Here is a 22,894-nt window from a genome sequence, read left to right as displayed (position 1 = left end):
CCTCAGTTAAAGTTAATTGCATACCCTTGTCCAAGAATGCACATTATGCCCCAGTGCTATCATAATGGACTTGTACCAGTATCTAAAATTAATGATAACATATCATGTTCAGTGCCAGGAAATTTTAATATTACCATGGTAACTGTGGCCTTCTCAGAACTAATTATTACTACATTTACTTGGAATATTATCTATTCTCTTCAATTTTATTCTTGTTCAGAACCTTGTATATAAATCTTGAGACCTGATTAAATGAAAAAAAACCACTATTTTTGCATGTGCAGACAGTGAGAAGTTCCTTCTTTCATTCCAGATTGTTTGTCTCCATTTGAGCCAGTGCCAAAATTCATGTTAAGTTAGAGTAATGAGTGTCACAACTTTGGATGGGAGGGAGAAAAAACAAAATACAAAGTATCAGAAAGGAAATGCTTTCATACATTTATTTTCTTGGTCAGAATAGCCTAGAATGTATTTTATCACTTAATATTGGCTGTTTGTGCTAAAAATGCAAAACAATTTGGCTGCTTTCCAAATGAAAGGGAGAACATTCCAGCACTCATTTGCAACCAGTTTGGTCTGAGACTCCTGGAACTACAAAGGTTATCTAGAACTATAAAATCTGTTTGCAGTGAAGTCATATTTATCTTTAATGAGATTCAGTAAAATCTGAAAACAACTTTTAGAAAGTCTTCATTTTGGTACTATGTATTTCAGCAATGGCAAAATAACACTGGAAAACTTTTCCTAAGAAAAATTGGGTTTGACGTCATTAGCAAAGTAAATAGTATATTAAGGAGCATCTCCATTGTTCAAAAATTATGTAGTCTGCATTACTAAATGCTGAACAACTTCAGCTACAAAAATTACAAGATGATACCCCTCAAATCAGTTTGGATGTATGAATTTATTAGAAATGTTTAGAAATTATTAGAAATTATTTAGAAATGATCTGTTGGCTTCAGGTAATTTCTTATTTTCAATAAATTATTTTCAATAAAGGGCAGTTTCACCTTTCACTAACCTACAATGTTTTTTGCCCTCCCTTGCAACTTTAGACAGAGATCCTTCTGCTAGCTACAGTAAATCATCCAACTTTCTGCACTCATTTTCAGAATAACTCTTTAAGATCATATCTTTCATCAGCCACTGCATCATCGCACATATTATTTAAGGATTAAGCACCCTTATGAACTAGAACATATTACTAAAAGCCACTGGAGCATTTCAAAAGTGAGTAATTTGAAGGAAGGAAATAGAACAAGTTATTCATTCAACAAAGCTTTTTATACATTTAATCGGCCAATTTCCTGACTATGCGCGTTATTGGGGTACAGAAAATCAGATTCAGTTTGGGAAATGCTGTAATACAAGTAAACTGATAAAGCAGTAATGAAACAAAGCATTTCAAGTCACCATATGTAAGAGCATTTTATTAGGTGCTTAAACTGTCCAATGGATTTTATTGTAAGCTGGTTTCTTAACTGTCAGTTATTTCTGAAGGTGAGATAGGCCTGTGTAACTATTTTATAATCCAGCTAGAATTTTTTGCTCTTTTTTTTTAAAACGCATTCTCATTTTTTACTGACATAAACAATGGGTGCAATTACCTTCCTTATTTATTATCTAGTGCATCTCTTTTCTAGTGATTTCTGAAAGCTATGTGTTGCTTTCTGCAAGCATCAAACTTTAAAAAACATTTCAGGGCTGATGGATTGGGATTTTCATCTTTACAATAGCATTGTGGTTAAAGATGGAATAAATTGATGAATCTGTAAGAAATGGAAATTAGCCCCCATCTGGCAAAGAGAAATTACCTTTTTATTTAGCTTATTCTCTCATTCTTAACAGGTGTTCAATATTTTCATATGTTAAAAAAAAATTAAGTACTAAGCAAATACATATCTCTCATTTTTAATAACTGAATCGTTCACAAAAGATTAAAATGTTTTTATAATATTTAATCAATTAAGTATTAATAAGACAACAACAACTGTGAAATGATTTTTGGACAGATGAGATTGGACGTGAGAGAAGAAAACATAAAAAATAAATAAAACATAAAACATCCCTCAAAGCGTGCATGGAATCAAAAAGCATGATAAATAAAGCTGTGTTAGAAAGCTGAGCAAATTCGAGGTATTCAGCTAGAGGTAAAAACAGACACAGTCTTCAACATGTGAAAACAAGAAAGATGGTAAGTTGAGTTACAAAAAGAGAATCCATTTCGAAGGGACTTGCTTTGATGACTAAAAGTTACTGCTGAGTTAAACTGCAGCTTAACATTGCCTCTCTACTCTGCCCCATTTGTTCATATACTTGCAGAAGATTTTCTTTTGGTCTTGGGAGCATTAATTAAACAAATACTTCAGAAAGGAGTATATGACTCTATATACCATGATATGATTACCTCAGTGAAGAAGAACATCCCTAATTTTTCCCTTCTTGCAATTGTACCCAGCATCCTGGCCATTCACCAACATAGTCCATCTCACTAGTGTGCAGGGACATTATGAATAAAATATTTTCTTTGATATACAAAAATCTCAAAATCTCCTGTCCAAACAACAGAGCTAGTGAAACCTATTTCTTCTGAATTTGCAACCACTGAATTTCAGTCTCCTATCAAGAATTGGACAAGACTGTGATGCATTTGCAAGACATATCTAAAGAAAATAAAATAATATATTGTTATCTTAGAAACACAGACATCATGATTTCCTTTTCTTTTTCTTTTTGGCTTACACTTAGCACCAATATTACCACTGAATTCTACCTGCCTTCTCTTCAGCAGAACAGTAGGTCTTCTCTTGAGCTTGACCCATGAATTTACATAGCACATAAGACTCTTTCTCCAAAGTCAGCAAATAGGTCCCAATGTCTGTGGAAACAGAGGTGAAAATAATGAAACAGGTGGGAAGGTGAATGGACATCCTGGCAGCAATACCACAATAAACCTTATTCCATTAGGAAACAAGTACAAAAATATACAGTTTCAAAGGAAGAAATCTTTTCTGTAATTTTCTGCATCTGCTTGAGTGAAGGACATGGAACTGAATAGGAGAACTCCTCACACACAGCTTCCAGTCAGAGCAACCTTAATGCTGAATACAGCATTTTTTCATTGCAGCTGCAATTTCTATTCCTGTTGAGTTAACTTGCTGTTTGGAAATGTTTTTTGCATGACTGAGCATCGTGCTAGCAGAGAATGATTGTGCCCTAGAGCTCTGCCTCTCTGCATTTCATCATGTTACATAACTCCTTCATGTCTCTAAAAGCTATCTTCTTGTGCTGTATCTACATACCTCTCCCCCAGAGGACACAGCTCCCTCCGTGGCTTACAGCTTTTTACCATTTCCATGTTTTCTTTCCACTTTTCCATTTACGCTGGCAATAAGATTTGTCTTTTCCTTCTGGCCTTATCTTCATTTCAGAAGGCAAGCAGATCTCCAGAAATGTCCTTGAATTCATTTAGTAGTTTTGCTGCTTGTGCCTTCTCATTAAGCAAGAGAGATCTTGGCAAGACGAGTATTTTGAGGACAACAGTTGAGTCATGAAGTTAATGAACAAAGACAGTGTTATCTCCAGCACTTAAAGTAAGGCATTACATATAAAACAATTATCATTCTTTAAAACTTCTAGCAAACACAGAATAATTGTGTTCTTCTTTTAAGCAGGGAAGCCATCAAGGGAGGAAAGCACATGTCAGAAATTAATAAAATCTACCAGTCAAAAGCAAGTAGACAAACATATTTGTTAAGAAAACAATATAGCCTGAAACATTTTAGGAACTAATTATTCACTTGACAGTTCTGTCTACAAACACATAAAGATACTTCATGAATGGATTTAGCTGTCTGGTTGCAGGACATTTCTAATCACTAAATATTTGCTAAAAACCCAGTGCTGGAAGAGATTGCATTGCCAGTAGCATAAATCAAAATCTTGTTGTGAAGTCTATTTTCAGTGTGCTAGTCTTTATGTGAAATCAAAATTATTACTCACTTTTCTTGGTCTAAATGCTGGTATTCAGCCACAAAATTTAAACACAACTCCCCTCCTCCCCCCCCCCCCCCAAAAAAAAAAAAAAATTGAAGGATGTACTGGGCTGCTAACTTCTTATTTGTGAGGACAACTTTGATGGACAGAATGAGAGGCAACACACAAGATATGTGACAGCACCTGGGGCTTCTGCCACAATTAGATTTCTCTCCAGCCAAGGGGGGAAAAATATGGAAACCAGTAAAATTCTGATGTGTTCATTCTGTTCTTCACAAACAAGGGTGGGAAAAGTAATTTGCAATAGCAGACTGCAATCACATGACTAGTACAACTTCTCCTTTGGGTTGGTGGAAGCAGCAGGCAGTTTCAGGAGATTCTCACAGGAGTTGGGAAGAGAGCTGCTCTCATCTCCAGGGAACTGGGCAGCCTGAAACATAGATCTGACTCCTGTATCCAATAGCATTTGTCAGAGGATGGAGCAGGGATACAAACAGCTTTATCTAATCTATGCAGTGGCAGAAGAGCTGATGTTTATGAGCAATAATCATACAAGTACTCCAAAATTTGATGGATAAAGTGGAAACTTCGTAACTTTGTCTCTCTAGAAAAACTTTGGCATGAGAATTATGAAAGCATGACCATTTTATGTGAAAACGTATGTTTGGAGGGAAGAGGTTGCTGGGAATGGAGACAGACATACCTCAGCTGTCAGATTAGATCAGGATGTGACGTGCCCTTTGTGATGCCTTTAGGAGGGATCAACCACAATGGCCTCCCATAACTCCCCCTCCAACCTTAGAAGATATGTCTTGGCAATGTGTAACAATTCCAGTTAGTTCTTAGAGCCTAACTGATGTTATTTCTGGAGATGTTCACTTGCAGAGAATCCTGGCCTGAGCCCAGCTGCAGAAAATGCCTAGGTCAGTTGAGGATATTTTTTCCCAAGCCAGTTTATAACACTGAGAATTGACTTCTGTCATGACAGTTCCATAATACCAGTCCTCTGATAATATTTCTAGATGAAGCTAAAGAAGGTCATTAGCCCCTTTCCAGTCCCTGACGGTAAAAATGAAATTTTTAGGCACAAGGTTTGGACTGGTGCACAGTTGAATGCAGTCAGTGTGCTGTGCTGTGGATGCGCTAGCAGAAGTGGCACAAACAGCAATGCATCCTGAAATTTCGCAAACTTTTAGTCGGATTTGCTTATGTTTCCCACTTCTGTTGCACTGTCCTAAATTGTCATTTTTCACTAAGGCATGATAAAAGCTAAGTTAGCTGTGCTGAGATGGTTTGAACAGCTGATGAGCACCAGCCTTCAACATACAGGCATGAAGTAAAGAACTTACAGCAGTCTGTGCTGCTGCAGTACTGCTCTGCAGCTCTTATGTATAGCTAACCACACTAGTGGCTGAGTATTACGCTGTTGACTCTTGATGAGAGCACATCCCAGGAGTGAATTAGCTTGCCTAAATGCTTTTACCGTCCATTAGCAGAGTATACATAAAGTATTGCTCAGATGGTTTGCATCCAAATAAATTCTTATGAATTCATTGCCTTTTCTCTTTTTGCGTTATTAAGTATAATAATTAGAAACTCATCTTCACAAGTTCAGTTGAGCTGAATCTATGTTATTTCTTTACTTACAGAAAAGTAGTATCCTCATGTGGATCCTTGAGTCTCATCAGATAAACAGCACTTAGCACATCTGATCACTGCATGAACTCACAGCCATGACTGAAATCATGACAGCCTTGGAAGAAAACTCCCATTGAACAAATTCAGTTTTTAATCAGTTTTCGCAAGACTTGTTTGTGAGGTACTGTATATATTCAGGAATTATGAGAAAAAAACAGTAACAAAGAAAAGTCAAAATGGTAAGAAAAATGGGGACTTAAAAATGATTCTGTCTAGTCCAGTGTCACGGACTGTTTCAGATATGCCTAGCAGTTGATGCTCGAGTAAAATTTTGAAGTCAGGATATTTTTTGGGCCGTCTAAGAAAATACTAGGAGAGTGAAGTGTTTTGTAAGTGTAAATTTCTTCTACAATCAGTGACTTTGTGAGAGATTTAAGAGTGGAGCTAAATCAGAGTTCCATGATCAACCTTTACAGTTGCAAAATTAAAATCCAGTTCCTACTATAAAGAGATTAAAAAATTAGGACACTGATTTTAGGATTAAAGACACAGCCTGGATTTTAGTGGTCACAACTCATGCCTGATTTCTGTGTTACTGCCCTGTTTCTCAATGTCTTGCAACAACCATAGCACACCTCTGCTGCATTCTATTCATTCTTTTTTTCCTAATTAAAATTCACATGTTAATTTGGATTTCCTTTTTCTTTTTTTATTCCAACTCCTGCGCAGTCTGTGATCATACATTTCCATAAAGGTTACAGTTAAATTCTTTTTCTTTTTCTTTTTTTTTTTTACCAGGTGTTATGCATATTTAGTTAAAAGATCTATTGAATTAATTGTGCTTACATCGTGTTGCTTTCTTTCTTGCATTATTTAAAGAGGTTGTAATACTATGAATAAATATTCTTTGCATGCCTTTATAAGCATTTAAATACTGATATTCTCAATAAGAAACTTTATGTTATTTAAGAGAGTAATAACCTCTCCTATTTAATATTAGCACTGACCCATTGGTCATATGACAGAATTTTGTAGTTTTAAACAATATATAGGCAAATTAAATCAATAACTTATTCCAGCAACACTGATAAAAATATGAATCTAAGAGCTACTAATAGTTGAATGCAATAAGAATGTGGTACAACATTCTGAAGCCTTTTCCAAAGATTAATACTTAATACTTAATTCTAAGGTATCTAAATTCTTAATAATAAAAATTTCAACAATGATACTCATTTAATATGCAAAAAGTATCACGTTTACATCCACCCTTTATCTGAAGCATATACAACAGACCCCAATTTACTACTTCAGTATGCCAAGTAAATGCACATGCCACTCAAACACTTTTTTCCATAAATTTGGACTGCAAACTTCACCCTAGATCATAGCAACCTCACTTGGTTTTGAAATGAATCAGCTACCAATGAAAAAATATAGCTATAATTTCTACATGGAGAATTTTTTTTTAAAAAGGAGCATTTTTTGAAATGTTCTTTGATTGAACTCTGTGGTCATATGCACAGTATGCCATAATGATACAGTGTGTTTTATTCTTCATAATAATCTAAATAATCTAAATAAATTAATAATAATAATAATAATAATAATAATAATAATAATAATAATAATATCATCTAATACATAGCTAACTGACTTTTTCTTGCACCCTGGGTCTACTTTGGAAATCTTCAATTCCTGAAGGATCCTGGGCTCCATCAGGAGAGGGGTGGCCAGCAGGGACAGGGAGGTGATCGTCCCTCTCTACTCGGCTCTTGTGAGGCCCCACCTGGAGTACTGTGTCCAGGTGTGGAGCCCTCAGTACAAGAAAGACATAGAGATCTTGGAAAGGGTCCAGAGGAGGGCGACTAAGATGATCAGGGGGCTGGAGCACCTCCCCTATGAGGACAGGCTGAGGGAGTTGGGCTTGTTCAGCCTGGAGAAGAGAAGGCTGCGGGGTGACCTCATTGCAGCCTATCAATACCTGAAGGGAACCTACACCCAGGAGGGGAGTAAACTCTTCAGAAGGGCTGACAACAGCAGGACTAGGGGAAATGGATCAAAGTTGAAGGAGGAAAGATTTAGGTTGGATGTTAGGGGGAAGTTCTTCACAAGGAGAGTAGTTAGGCCCTGGAACGGGCTGCCCAGGGAGGTTGTGGATGCCCCGTCCTTGGACGTGTTCAAGGCCAGGTTGGACGGGGTCCTGGGCAACCTGATCTGAATGTGGATGTTTGGTGGCCCTGCTAGGCAGGGGGGTTGGAACTACATGATCCTTGAGGTCCCTTCCAACCCAGGTGATTCTGTGATTCTGTGATTCTGTGATTCTGTGAAGTAAATGTACACACACGAGGTATAGCTTTTCAGTTTCTGAAATGCAACAGGGTCACAGCTAAGGTAGTCATAGGGTTTTTTAAATATTATTTGAAGGTTAGAGGATATGATTTCCTAGCTCAAAAATGGAGCAGACATTTTGTTAACAACCTTGAAACTGAAGATCATGCTATACCTTTGACTGGTTTGACAGCTATTATCAGATCCTGCATCTTGAAATGTATTATAACACAAGACACTTTAATCTATTTCTTGCACATTCACACATGCAGAAAATGTAATTTGTGGAATATAAGTGTCTTCTAGTTCCAAGAATGTTAAATAAATGTTTGTATTTACAAACACATATGTATATCTTTAAAAATATGAAGGTAAAAAAATGTTTTCCAAATATGTATTTAGATTACAGCTAGTAGGACTTACCTGAGGAAGCTATCTAGGGAATATTTGCTTATCTGCTGGTTTTTTGTTTTAATTGTAGTTTTTTAATGGATTTTCAGTCGTGGAAGAAAATCTTCATTTTCTTCTCAGTCAGCACACAGAATTATCGTGATCTCTTGGTGTTCAGCTGCTCTGTAATATAGAAGAAACTTAGATTGTGGTGGGTTTTTTTGTTTGTTTGTTTTTTGTTTTTGTTTTTGTGGAAAAAAAATGGAAAAGTATCTTATACTGATTGATGTGGAACCAAAACTTATGTAGAAATACGAAGATCTTTGCAATTGGAATGTGGAGGCTCTTTGGCTTTAGCTTTGGATTTTGCTAGAGTAGAAATCAACAAGAATCATGTATTGCCTAAACATGATACTATATGCTTGGTCAGAAAGTAATGCCTGTTATTTATTTCCCTGGAAACTACAACCAATACAAAGAGAACACATTATTTGATAGAGCAAATTCTCAACTACAAAGCACTATTTTTCAACACAGCCACCACCACTGGCTATGCATTTTTGCCAGTGATGAGCAAAAGCCTGCATGCTGCGCTCATACAAATCTGCATCAGCGGAGGTAACCAACTGTTGCTATCACCACTGCTGAAATGCACCATTCACTGCCTCACTGCACTCATATCCATTGTTTCATCTCCAAAAACATTCATCAAGCATTGATGAATGTCAGTTTTTTCCACACGGAGGAATTCAACAACACACCTTTGCTTCCTACACACGCCCATGTCAGATGCCATTTTATCACACTGCCCCTTTTCTTCCATTTGTCACACTGCAACAAAATATAATTGAATGTTGGTGGGAAGGTTCAACTTCTACTGACACATCACCAAAATCTGCCTCTGATGTCACGGGCAAACAATAAAATAGGAGGCATTAATTTTGGAGAAGTTCTCGTTTATTTCTTAAGTTCTAGTTCAGGAAAGAAGAGATCAAAGAGACCAATCTCTATGTTAGGAAAAAATAACTGTGAAAAAGACTGGAAGATCATTGCTCAGATAGGCCCAATGGGTAACAATGGTGACTATAAAATCTTCACCTCCAAAAAAGTGAAGATCCACCATATGTTTTTATTTTGAAATGATTTTTTTTTTAATATCTCTGTTCTTCCTATAAAGTGGTGCAGATATTTTGTGCCTCTATCTGAGTGAATACTCTCCAAATTTGTTCCAATTATTCACTGACACAGCTAAATATCTTTCTATTCAGAGGGCATTTCCTATGATGAAAATGATTTCTTCTCTTACTTTTCATATTATTTGATCTTCAACTTTCAGAAATCCCCAACAAGAGACATAAAACAACAAACAACCAAAAAGATGAACTATATATAGATTCAGCTAAATGATTCATACATTCTGGAAGATGGGCAGAAACATTCCTCCTTTACACTCAGATATAGTAAGGACATTGTACCCCCACATTCTTTTAATAATTTCTGAAAAGCATACTAGGCCAAAGAAACAATGAGCATCTCAACAATTGAAGCTTAGTATCCTACTGATTTTTTTTTTCTTTTGTGTCTTCTACAGGTATCACTGTGACAATTCCATCTATCTGAACAACTTCCAAGCCTTACTACATTACTAACACCTCCCTGAGTCATGAAATAACCAGCTAGGGAAGAGAAGGCAAGTTTTGTGGTCAGTTTGGAGACATACATGTATTAATTAGCTAGGTAGTATATGCTTGCTAGTTAGCAGGCTAGGTAGGTCAGATAGGGTCTGCTTTCACCGTGCTGCACTGTGTCAGGATGTTGCACTGATATTAGTTTCTCTCCTCTATTCACCATAAATTTTCTGTGATCTTCTATGATTCAGTGCCTTTGGTCTTGGTTGAACCTGACCAGAAGGTGTAAATGTCCCCAGAGGAAAAGAAGTGGAAGGCTGAAAAGCTGGCAGATGGACGGTGTAAGTCAACATGCCTCATTTCCTTAGAAAAGCAGGCCAAAGGTATTCCAAATCCACCTCAAACATTAATCTTGCAAACAAAATCTGTTCTGAAGAGACTGAGTGTAGTCTGTTGTACAGCTGATGAAACATATTGAAGAGTAGGATGCATAGGAGGACTGTATACAAATACAAACAGAGTGAAAGATAGCAGTAACAGGTTGAAAGTCCTAGGGGGAAAAATGTCTCTTTTGTTTTTAAAAATATGCCACCATGAAAGATGTACTCACCTTTTTACATGGAGAAAATAGAATAGTTATACAAGTGCTATAAAGAGAGTAAAATGTGCAGATGATCAGGAACAAAATATGTTAACACACAGCTCGCAGAAACAAAACTTCACTTCATCAGCTTGTAAGGATTATGTCTTGGATTAAGTGAGTGTTCATCACTTCTTTGCTAACACACCTGCCAGTTCTTTGTGAACACAAAAATCTTCTACACTCAACATAACCCTGAGACACACATTATTATGTCATGTATACAATTTTCAGACACATTAATGACAATTAAAAGTGAGAGACAGGAAATTCTAAAATTGCCAGAAAACACTATTATAATCACATACACCCTTATGACAGAAAAGGATCCATAACATCTTCTTCCTCATCATTATGTGTGAATACTGATAGGGAACATATACAGGCTTTTAAAAACCAGAATTCTGTTTTTTCATCTTTTATGCTTACTACACTCTGCAGTTCCAACCTCTTTTACTGTCTGAGCATCAAAAAAATATTAAAGCTATGAGCAACAAAGACAAAATACTTGTTCTGGAAAGGGTCACTGATAGCACTGTTAAGCTCACTGAGGTTTTCAAGTGAAAGCAAGAATCCCAGTTTATTGCTCTGATTAGTGATAGACACCACAATATTCATCCTACAAGAAGCAGACTGATAAGTTATAGTTCTATATATGGTGCAATGTGAAGAGGTAAAGCCTACAAGAAATTGTGAACGTCACAAGGATCACATATTCATTTGAGAAGAAACACAAGACTTAAACTAAAGAAAGCAAGGAAGGAAGCCTCTTAAACTCTTTCTTTCCTAGTAAAATTATTCCTTGCTCCATCACCCCCATTACAGCAGCATTACATGTGAAGAAAAGGCCCTTCATAATTGCATTGCTACCAACATCTTTCTCACATTTTAAGTCAGTGAAGAGCAGGAAATAATTTTTGCACTCAGAAAAATGGTTCAAGGTTTTTAACAGTTCAGGAAACAGTTCTGATATTTTGAATTATTAAATTTTCTTTTTTCCCCCTTTTTATCCTTTTCTCTGCTCAACTCCCATCAACCACTGGGCCAAAGTTAACTCATTGTGAGTTTTTCTGGATTCTTCATGCAATCACGATAGCATTGTGATGATAGCTTTCTTCATGCACTATGCATTTAGTACCTTAACTGAGATTACTGGAAAATTATCCTATGCATGATCCCATTTATCGCAGTCTATGATTAGTATTGGGATTATGTGCATCCTCTTTTATGGAGAAATGAGGTTCATATAGGCAGAAAATTTTTTATCAGATCCATGCAAATGAGCCTCAGCCATCTGTTTATAAACAGTTTTGCCATAAGATAAAATTTCTTATCTTATTCATAGTGACAGTTCCTTATCTAAACTCAGAAGAATATAAAGGAAGAGTTCAATTCTCATGTCAGTAGAAATTTTACAATCCTTTAATAAACAGTCTAAGTGTTATTCTAAATGGCTATCCACAGCATCAGATGATTTCTCTAACCATTAAAGCAGAACTATGATTCTGTCCTGAGCAGCAGAAGCAGACATAATACACCCTGAGAAAGTTCCCATCTGATATTTGCGCAAATGCTGCTGCAGTGAAGGGGATGTGCTTAATATGACAGATTTAAGGACAACACCATTGCCACAAACAATTTCAAAGATGTCATATATTACAACTGTCAAATCTGATATTTTCTTTCAGAGAGTAAATAATAGTTTGCTCATGCTGGAGGGAAAGAAATTTAAATATGTTAGCAATGAATATTCTGAAAATGTATAGTTCCAAGACAGTTTGTTAAAACAAAAATCAACAGCCAGTCCTTCTTTTTTGTAAAAAAAAATGGCTCGAACACTCCTTTGGATTGTAGATGTATTTCTCTAGAATTCACTATCTAGAGGAAAGGTTAAATTCAGGTGTCTTAAAAATACAATGATAAGAAACTGTCAATAGCATGGTAATCTACAGAAATGCCAGAGTGATACCATTCAGCATGCTGTAATAAGCTGTCTATTTCCAGTCTTGTGTGCAGACAGCCATAACAGCAGGTAGGGCTTGTTCACGTCTCTTATACAAGGGTGCTAAGCCGCACCAAACAGGAGCACATGCTTACAGTGTACTGTTTGCTCTCATTTTTTACGGGCACTGGACACCCAACAGATCTGTGTGTCACACCTGTGTGCTTTGAAATGTGGAGCTTCTGGTGTGCTGGAAAGCATGCCTACCTGCTCACTGAATCATGACTTCTTCAGGCAGAAAGGCTGGTTCAGTATGATCACCTGCACCACGCGCTATTTAACAGGATACAAGACAAATATACTTGATTGTGCTAGTGGGAAAAAAGCAAAAGAGGGAAACAGAACATAATCTCCGCAGTAATTTCCATATTGGCAGGTACAATTTCATGTCACTTTCAATAAACATACAATTAAGAGTACTATAATCAGTTAGATATCTCCATATTTAACATGTGTTGATAATTTCCTCACAGTGGACAAAGCGGTGCATGATAAAGACTTTATGGTGACTACCTACCATCTACATTTTCAGAAGATGACCAAACTTCATGAGCCTTTGAAGTAAAAATGTAGTTACTCTTGCAGTGTCTCAGATTTTTTTTTGTTATGCCCATTGAAGGTTTTACAAGTCACTTAGCTGAATTATCAGGATTACAATCTCCTATTCAACGTGATTAAGAGTTAATAACATAGAAGCAGAATGCTGTAAGGGAGTAGGCTAAAAAGGCTTTTAAAAAGATGGAGGCTGTCACTGTTATCATACAAAATCAGTATTCAGTTGAAGTCATTTTACATGCAGCAATTGTCTCTGTAAATGCAGAGATGGCTTCTGTCAGTTGGGATAAGCCTCACAGCACTGAGGCTTACACTGCTCACTTTCTCATCTCTTTGTTTAAATTTATCCAGGTATCTTATAAAATAGATACAACAGAAAATCAGGAATGTATATAGGTTACCTCTCCAGCGCTTTTGGCTGTGAACTGACCATTTTTTCCTTGCTCTGCTGTCACGTTTTTTGTGGGCCTGCTCTTCCCTGGCTGTTTCATCCTTATGGACACTAAATCCTCACTGATAGTTGGTTTGTTCCTCTCCTAGATGAGAGACAGGCAAAACAGGAACCTTTTGTGAAAAACTGGGCTGAACACACTGGAAATGAAAAAAAACAAAACAATAACAGAACACAGAATCTCTGAGGAAAATAAACTCCAGTGAAGTTTGCTGGAAGAGTGTTGCTAAAAGAGAGGTCTTAAATTTGGAAAATCAATTTCCAAACAAACTTGCAAAGCCACTTTATAATATACCAAATTCTCCAAAATTATTACTGCAAAGGAATTATTAACTAATGAACAATAAAGCCTTTTAGAAACAGAGCACATGCTGTATGATGCAATTCCTTATCATTTTTCACACCTATAATGCACAAATATCATCTCAAAACATAGACTGATGAAAGATGTAAGTAATGCAGAGAAAACAGTCTTAGAACACCCATCTTTATTTTGTTTGCATTTTATTATGCATGTCTCAGTGGGGAATTGGAGATACGGAGATACCTGGCTACTTCAAAACAGGTGTTTCTATTTGCAAATATCTAAAAGGCATCCACTAAGCTTGTGCTCTGTTAACTGCTAGTGATAAATTACATTAACTTCCTAGCTTCCAGCAGCTGTCCTGAGAAATTTGCTGTCATAGGACTGCACTTTTAGAAATCCACGTTTATAAATTATCTGCACACTCCTGGAGCAAATCGAGTTAGCTATGCAAATGGCTCACTAAAACCTCTGGCATTTTCTTGGAGAGAGCCCTACACAGCTAGACAAGAGCCCTAAAGGTGGTCATGTTCCATTTGTTGAATTCATCAGTCATTGAACTTTGCAGTTTCCAGAAACAGGTTTATTTTTTGAAACAGTTTCCTGATATTTCACCAGCTCTAATCAGGGCTTTGTTAACAACCGGGAAAACTTTGGCATCATAACCAGTTTTAAGATTTCTGCTGTTATCTCTCAATCTGTAACTGAGTGTAAATAGCTGAATTTATGATCTCAGGAATCACATACAAAATACATAAGCAAATAAATAAGAACTAATAGTACATGCAAATAATCAGACCTCTATCTTTTAACTACCTTTAACATATAGAGTTGTCATAAATACTACTATAGATGAGTTTAGCATTTTACTGGTAAAAGTGTCACAATAAAATGCTTTGGATGATGGACAAACATCAAAACAGTAAGCCATAAAGAGCATCTGCACATGATTTCCATGGCTTTACAGATCTGTAAAAGTGTGCAGAAATCTTAAGAAGCTGTAAAGTAGAAATGTCACAAATGTGTCTACTTATTTTATCTTAAATATTTTTATTGAGGCACCACAGTCAAACTATCCTGCCACCTACCCAAACACAATCAGAAAACAGTATGACCATTTGCCTCATTACACTAAGTAGCTTACTACACATTCTGTAAACATCTGAATATCACAAAATCAAAATTCCTCAAAAAAAATGCAATTAAAATTTGGACTTTCTTTGAAAAATACTCAATGAGGAATTTTCTCTTCCTCTTTTGTGAGTTAAGAAACTTGCTGTGGGAGTGCTGATTAAGAAAAACTGAAACTGGATTCAGTCTTCCTCAGGAAAGCATGCTCAGCTATTTACCTGCAAAGAGGCAAGCTATCTATTCCAGCCCAGCAGGGTGAAATATATATCATTTAATTCAAAATTATAATCAATTTTGTGGAACTTTCTTTGCCTCAATAATCTTCCAAGATGTAACAAAAAATAGAATATACTCTGAATTAGGAAGACAATGAAACACAGGACATAAATGAGACAGAAATCCCGCTTTCCCTTAAAAATACAATTTTCTGTACATTATTTCATGACCATATTGCTCATACTATGTTTTTGCAGAAGCAGAAGGATAAATCTTCCTTTACCACTTCCTGAGTCCACACTGCAAATTTTAGACTACAGCATACCAACAGAACAACCGATAACCTTCTTACTTCAACATCCAACTTCACAAATTCAAACCACTAAAAGGGAGGAAAATAAGAAATTATCTTCAGAGAGAACTCAGTTATAGCCATAGCAGTAGTAATAATAATTCTTTATATGAATCTTCAGAGAGGCAATGTTTAAAGATAAATCCTGAAGTTTCATTCTATCTCTACTACGTAGCTCTACCAAGTGAGTTGACAAGGTGGCTCTACAGTGTGCACTGCCTTTGGGGGTTCCATTCAGAAACAGCTAATGTTCACAAAGGTTAAAAACGTAACTATCTCTAGAAGGGCACAGTTTTGACATCACTGTCTAAAAGAGTAAATGAAAGGAAGTAAAACTGCAGCAAATGATAGATTGGTTCTTTTTTATTTTTGGGGTTGCTGTGGGCCACTACAAGTGTCTATCAACAAGTAATTTTCCCTGGAGAAAACTGCAGCTAGGACATGATATTAAACAGGTGACTGGAACCTGTGTTTTCACCAGATCCCAGCTGTATACTTCCTAAGGCGAGGCTGAGCCTTTTTCTTTACAAGCCACTACATAGATTCTGGGACAAGCTAATAGTGAATAAAAATTAAAAGCTTTTTCTGTTCAAATCCCAAAGTTAACATCAGGTAAATCCAAAAGATGAAGATCCGAAAGAGAAGAGCCCTCTACATCTGCACTAGTTTTGTTGTTGTTTTTCTCCTGCTAGAAAAAATAATACAGGCCATATCTGAGTATTTGAAAATGCTAGCCTGAATACATATAATAGAAAATCCCATAAGGATGCCAGCTGTGCATTTATAGATGGATGAAAAGTGCAGGCTGTTAGCTGTGCAGTCATTTTCTTAGAGATATTAAGATTTGCTGCTAAAAAGCAGGAAAATGCAGTTACAGAGCCCACAGCTGACAAGCTCTATTAATGAAGGGCTGGCAGTTTTCTTGCGGAAACTTGTTGTCTTGACAGCTGAGGAAACAGGAAGGTGGTAAGAGATTGACAAGATTGGTGAGTTAGAATGGAAAAAACTCTTCAGTTGGGTTGGGCTTTTTTTGTCTGTGGGTGTGGATTTATTTGTTTGCTTGTTTTGTTTCTCTTTCTGTACGTCCTTGGTGGGAGCTGATGAAAAAGCCCTAGGGTGGTAATCCTGAGGAGAGCATGCCTCACTAAAACTGCCTGAGCTACTTTTGTGACAACATGGAGGGTTTTGTAGGATACATGTCACAGCAGTTACAAGACAAAATAATGATAGATGTGTCTATGATGATGAAACAATGTAATATTCCTGGTGTTCTGAGACAAGATAGAAAAGAGGAAGGAAAAAATTCCCACAGGGGTTTGAGTCCCACATTTGCATTCACTCACCCAGGCTTGGGCAGGGCATCACACAGGCAGCTGACTGCCAGTACAAGCTAACATTGTAGTAAACGTGGTGTAAAAATAATGTCTAGGTGATCAGGTAATAAAAATAAGCCTAAGTGATTAGGTTCCAGGCAAGCACATTTCTGCACTGGTCACTGGACTGGAATAAACTCCAACCTATAAGACCATCAAAGCTCCAAGAGAGCCCGCTCATTCATTGCACGCATTTTTCCTCTCCAAAGTGAATTGATTCACTTTGCTCTCCTGCTCAGCGTCTTTCAGAGGTTTAGATTTAATTTGGCCTTTAATAGATTAAGGAAGGCTTTAAAATATTCGTGAAGCTTTCATTGATTAACCTGAAAACAGAATGTCACACTCCTTAAGTCATAATTCTAGGACAGAACTGTCTGTTACTGATGTAATTTAGATTTTCATTTAGTATGACAGTTCTTGATTTTAGTCTTGTTTAATTTACCTTCAATTAGGATGTTACTATAATTAAATTCCACCAAAACTGTTGGATTATATCCCAGCTGAATACATGGAGGGATTTATACAGTCTTATTTTACCAAAGATAGAAGAAAAAAATAAGGGAAGAGGTTCTCTTCATTTGTTTGCTTAAAAGAAAGTGTTTGAATAACTTTGACACAGGCAGACATCAAAGCTTGCGTTCAGGAGGAGTGCATACATATGTGCACAGAAATCATCATTCTACATTGGCAAAAGGTGCTGACAGTTCAGGAGGGGCTGGCTGAATCTCATCTGATGTCTTCTCACCTGCCTCAGCTTCAAATTTAGTCCTGTGGGGTAACTTAACAGCAAATTTAGTCCTGTGGGTGTACAGTTGTTGGAGAACTGAACACACTGAAGTTGGCTCTCATTCAGGGACAAAATTAGTTGGTTTTTACCATTTCATGACATTTTTTTCTGTGTAAGCTTTTCTGTATCATTAGCATTAGCCTTCTGAAACAAATTCTCCTCATTAATACCTAGGAAGTTCAGGACTGATTATAATCAGGCAGTTTGCACAGAGACAGGTGATCTGGCAAGAATGAGAGAATCTCACTGCTGCAGTCATCACAAATTATAACATTCTTAATTTAGCAGGGATTTTGAATGACTCTCTCACATTATCAACTATATTCAATGAATATAGACCATTTTCCTGCAATGGGATTCAAAGCAAGGTGTCTTCAAGCCTCAGGATATGCAATCCAAGTGAAGTGAAGCCTCTCAAGTAGTAACATATTAAAAGCAAGAGAAAGAGAAGAAAAACAGTATATTAAAGGATTCATTAGGATTTCAGTGTGCTGCTCTCCTATGTTCTTGTAACAAATCTGTGTCTTGTTCTTGCACATCTGTCTTACAGAAATATGAGGCACTACTTTCCAAAGATGTAAGAGGAATACTACTGCAGAATGAACTTCACCCATATTTTTTTTTGGAATATCATCATAGTGCATTGCCATATAAACAAACTGCAACAGCACAGTTGCCGTCTCTAGCACAATAGTACTTTAAACAGAATCAATGAATAAAGAAAAGCAACTATTATCAAAAATATTTTTTTAAATCACAAAAGAACAAAGCACAGAAGAGCTGATCAGATAATCACATAAATTATGCTCATATGTTATCTACAGAAACAGAATTGATTAGTTGGGAAAAACGAAAGTTAGAAACTGCAAGGTGAATCATATTAGCAACTAACTAGTATTAGCAATACATGGGCTATCATTAATCCAAGCAGTATTTTCATGTTCTAGTTGAACATTTTAAGGGTTAAGTTTTATGTGAAAGAAGTAGAAGTAGTTTTTTCTCATCATACTCAGTTATGTTAAATTATTAATTAAATTTCATTAATTTGACCTAAATTTGCACAGAGAGGTTTTGCTGAACAAAGTGACTAATGGCATTGTTGACTTCAGGGAGGTTTATTTTTCCATTATTTACAGAAATGTTAGCAGGGAATAATTAGTCATGACAAGTGTGTTTTTTAGGTGAACTGGATGGTGGGTCTAACACTGTGGAGACTGCAGGAGCTATTCTATTACTGAAAAAAAATTTATATTGTTCATTTATGGAGTAGAAGCCAAAGAAACAATGTCTTCACTAGGACAGAATATTCTGGTTGCTTGCTGGATTTGCTTTGTTAGTAATCTGTCTACAACACCAAGTTTTAGAAAATTATTTCTGTGGCATTATTGTAAATGAGTGCTAGAGTAAATCTGATCTAAATATGAATACAGGTTTTTATAGGAAATAAACATCAAATCCCATAACTGTGAAAATGCACAGCAGATTATTTATAGAAAGTTCATTTAGGGTTTTTCCTGAGGTGATATAAGTTGCCACAACAATGTCTCAATCACCAGGACACAAGCACAGACTATAACAGACAAGAAAAACAAGTTTAATTTTATTCTTTTTTTAACAACTAATAACTCATGCCTGTTTTGTTTTACAAACAACTAGTATTGCTTTAGAATAAGAGAACAGAGAATAATGGAATAAAGTACCTGTTTGTTAAGTCCTAGTCAAATCAGGTTCATCTGGTAGATGTGGATCCATGAGAGCTGCATGTACCAATGAGAATCTTCAATGCATTTAGGCAGCCTCTATTTCTGTATGCTATCTGAAAAAATAGACTATTTTTAAAATGATGCGACTCTTCTACCCTGACAGAAATAGCAGATTAGTTGTAAAGTTCTTGGAAAAAGCTCAGATATATTGCTTTTTGCTCCAAAGGCTAAGAGCTATTTCTCAAAGAAATTTTGAAATCAGCAGGGGCCAATTTGAAAGAGGAAGGAAATCACACTTGGGTCATAAGCAAACTCATTTTTTTTTATAATTCAAGGGAGTTCACACTTATTTTTATTATTATTATATAATATATTATAATATATATATATATTATATAATATATTATTATATTTTATATAATAAATATATATATTTATTATATGTTATTTTAATTTATCAAAATAAGGTTCTTTAAGTGTATGTGCCATATTGATTTAGTACGTTAATATTAGAGCTTAATGGCAATAAAGTACAGTAACTGTTACTGGCAATCCTTATTATACATTCTCTTATTACTTCTTTGATGTCAAAGTGATAACTAAGTACCTGGGTTTACTTTGTAATATGGACTTCCTTGGAAGCTAGCTCTGAGTAATAGAACATTCTTTTCATTACTTGTTACAAAATGTGGATGTTTGATCAGATGAAAACACTTTCTGTATCTAAACAGTTTGTACAGAGACAACGTGCCAAAGATAATTTGATATTATTAGTATTTGATTTCTTTATTAGTTTCAGTTTGAAAGGAAAAACATTCCATTGCCAAAGTTCACTTCCCTTTGAACCATGTTTGGATAAAACTCACAGCTGAAACAGTTTACAACATGAAAAGAAAAATCAGGTTGGTTTTTTTTTTTTGTTTTTTTTTTTTTTGCTTTTCCCATTTTCTAATGTGCTTTAAATATTGAGGAAGATAAAAGATTTGTTAGAACATCAAGCTCTTTCTGTTTTAAAAGTAACCTCATAATTATATCCTAGCATACAATGTACTTGTATTTTTAACAAGTTTAAACAGGAAAAATAGGATGATGCATGAACACTGATGTCTGAAAGCATCACAGGAAGGAAGGTCAGTACTCTTCTAATGAGAAGAAAAACCTGCACAAAAGCAAATACAAGCAATAACACAGAAGCATGACATCAGCAAAATCTGGAAGGTTGGCATCTTTTATATCTCAAAAGCACTGAAGTGCACGGAAACTTGAGATTCTTTGTTTTTCTGATTAACAAATTCACAGACTTGATTACTGAGCAGTGCATTTGCCACTCAGTTCACTGTTATTTCCTGGTTTCACATCTGTCTGCAGTATGTACCTGCCTGACTTAAACCTTGATGGCTGTAACACCCTGACAGAATAGCCCATAGCTGTTCTATATCAAAAAGCGTAAAAATATTTGCCATAACTTAAGTCTGACATAATTTAATTTTTATTTTGAACACTTACGGTTTGAAACATACCACAGATACATTGATTTTCACCTTGAAGATGTATGTTTAATTTATTAAATTAGCAGTCAAATTCACCAGAAATGCTAAATTTGTCAGCACTGCATGTGTATTCTGGATCTTCTTTCCACAGTGAATGCGTTAACTTACTAAATTATTTTACAAAATAATACAAGCACACTTAAATAAGAAAACTTACACACTAATAAATATGTCACTGAAATCATACAATAATGTTAGAATTTTATGAAGTTCTGGGGCCCCATTACTTGCTGTACAGAGCCACATCTGGTCCAAGGGTTGGACACACCTTATTTAAACCAACAGCCCAATCTCTTCTGGGCTAATCAAAAGCTAACATGTATTATTAATGCCTCTCAAATAATGGCTGGCATGGGTCATCAGTCAACTCTTTAGGAAGCTTGTTCCAGTATTTTACCACACTCACATGGAAGAAGTTTTCCTAATGTCCACTGTGAACCTCTTCTGGTGCACATTGTTGTGTACATTCACATTCCACTGTACACTTACTCTTCCAGTCTTATTCCACCTTGTATATTAGTGCTGTTGTTGAAATAACTGCTTGAAATCTGTTTCGACTTTGGCATAAACACTTCTCTAACATAATTAGCATAGAACTGGAGACAAACACAGGGACAAACCTACTTCAAGAAAACTGCAGATGGTGTTACTTCACCAACCAAAAATATTTTTAATGTGTATGCTGCTTGCATTCAAACACTGAAATTAAAAAAGACATTCCCACTAGGGATGGAAGTGAAAGAAAAATGTCTGCACTGTCAGTTTGTTTCTTGGGAATATTCACCGTCATGCTACTTTGGACGCAGAGTTTGAAACACGATTTCCTTGATTTTGACTCTCGTATTTTTTTCTTGTACGTGGATATAAGATGTGGGTTTATTGCTTCCTCTTTTTTATGTTTGTTGCATGACTAAGTGAGAGGCCTTCTGATGCCTTTTTTTGGTGAATGCTGAAAGCAGATTTTGTCTTTAGAGGAAGCACTTAACTACTAAGCAAGCTTATATTTCTAAAAATATCTTCCCAAAACCAAATCCACCAAATACAAATAGTTACAATTTTCCTAGACCTCATTTGCACTTGTGCTATTCTCTTATATAGAAAAGCCCTTCTTGATTATCCCTGGAAATATTTTATTCATTCAGTCTGGAATGCTTCCTCTACTGCATGAAGCGCTCATGGTACCTGGTCATATTACACTTAATAGTATACTGATATGTTTCATCAAATACTACTTTCAGAATACAGTTTTACCTATTCTATAATCCCATAATTTCAACAGTTCTTTTGCCTCTACCAATGTCTATAAATAGCAGCAAAATTAGACTAAAGAGAACAATAATACAGTGTAGAGCATCTTACCTCTAAATAATTTAGACACTTCTTACGGTGGACATCATTGCCATCTGTCAGTACGCAGATTTAACTTCGTTAAATCTGGCAATCCTTTCTCACAGGACAGATGTCCACATAAATCATGGGAGCCCACGCTGAAAAATATCAGTAGAAAGATCAGTAAATGAAAGAACATGGATTTTTTCCTCCTATTGAGAATCTATCAAGACTATATGGCTTTTTATATCTATATAATATTTACACGTATATATTTTATATTCACAACAGAAACTCTTTCATATTTTTAGAAACATGTTGTGGAAAATATAACAGAATAATTATTACGCAGTTTGCCTTATAACAGTATCTCAAGCTGCAGACTTTACACATACCTAGCTGAACATTAATCTCAGAAGCGCATTTCTCCTTAAGATCATCAAACCTTTTGCGTTTTCTATTCAAAATCAAGTTTAATAGCTCCACTGAACCTTCAGAAGTTCAGCTGGAGATTCACA

The 22,894-nt window shown here is 35.9% G+C and overlaps 1 long non-coding RNA gene across 7 annotated transcripts; it reads right to left on the bottom strand.

Annotated features, from left to right (window-relative positions):
- Positions 1-582: 582 nt before the first annotated feature.
- On the bottom strand, positions 583-22,502 carry LOC128090850 (uncharacterized). Of its 7 annotated transcripts, none has more exons than XR_008211116.1 (6): positions 22,407-22,502; positions 19,495-19,610; positions 12,833-13,716; positions 8,389-8,538; positions 3,303-4,902; positions 583-2,878 (listed from the first exon to the last, which is right to left on the bottom strand). It is a non-coding gene; the product is annotated as an uncharacterized LOC128090850 (long non-coding RNA). The 7 variants fall into 7 exon arrangements; XR_008211117.1 differs by lacking the exon at positions 22,407-22,502 and having other exon boundaries at positions 3,303-3,512; positions 4,003-4,902; positions 19,495-19,754; XR_008211114.1 differs by lacking the exon at positions 22,407-22,502 and having other exon boundaries at positions 10,076-12,898; positions 13,582-13,716; positions 19,495-19,754.
- Between the last annotated feature and the right edge of the window lie 392 nt (positions 22,503-22,894).

This window comes from Tympanuchus pallidicinctus, unplaced genomic scaffold (genome assembly GCF_026119805.1).
Source record: "Tympanuchus pallidicinctus isolate F22 unplaced genomic scaffold, pur_lepc_1.0 scaffold5, whole genome shotgun sequence".
Lineage (NCBI taxonomy): Eukaryota > Metazoa > Chordata > Aves > Galliformes > Phasianidae > Tympanuchus > Tympanuchus pallidicinctus.
Note: the sequence above shows the minus strand (reverse complement) of the source record. Positions and strands in the feature narration are given on the sequence as shown.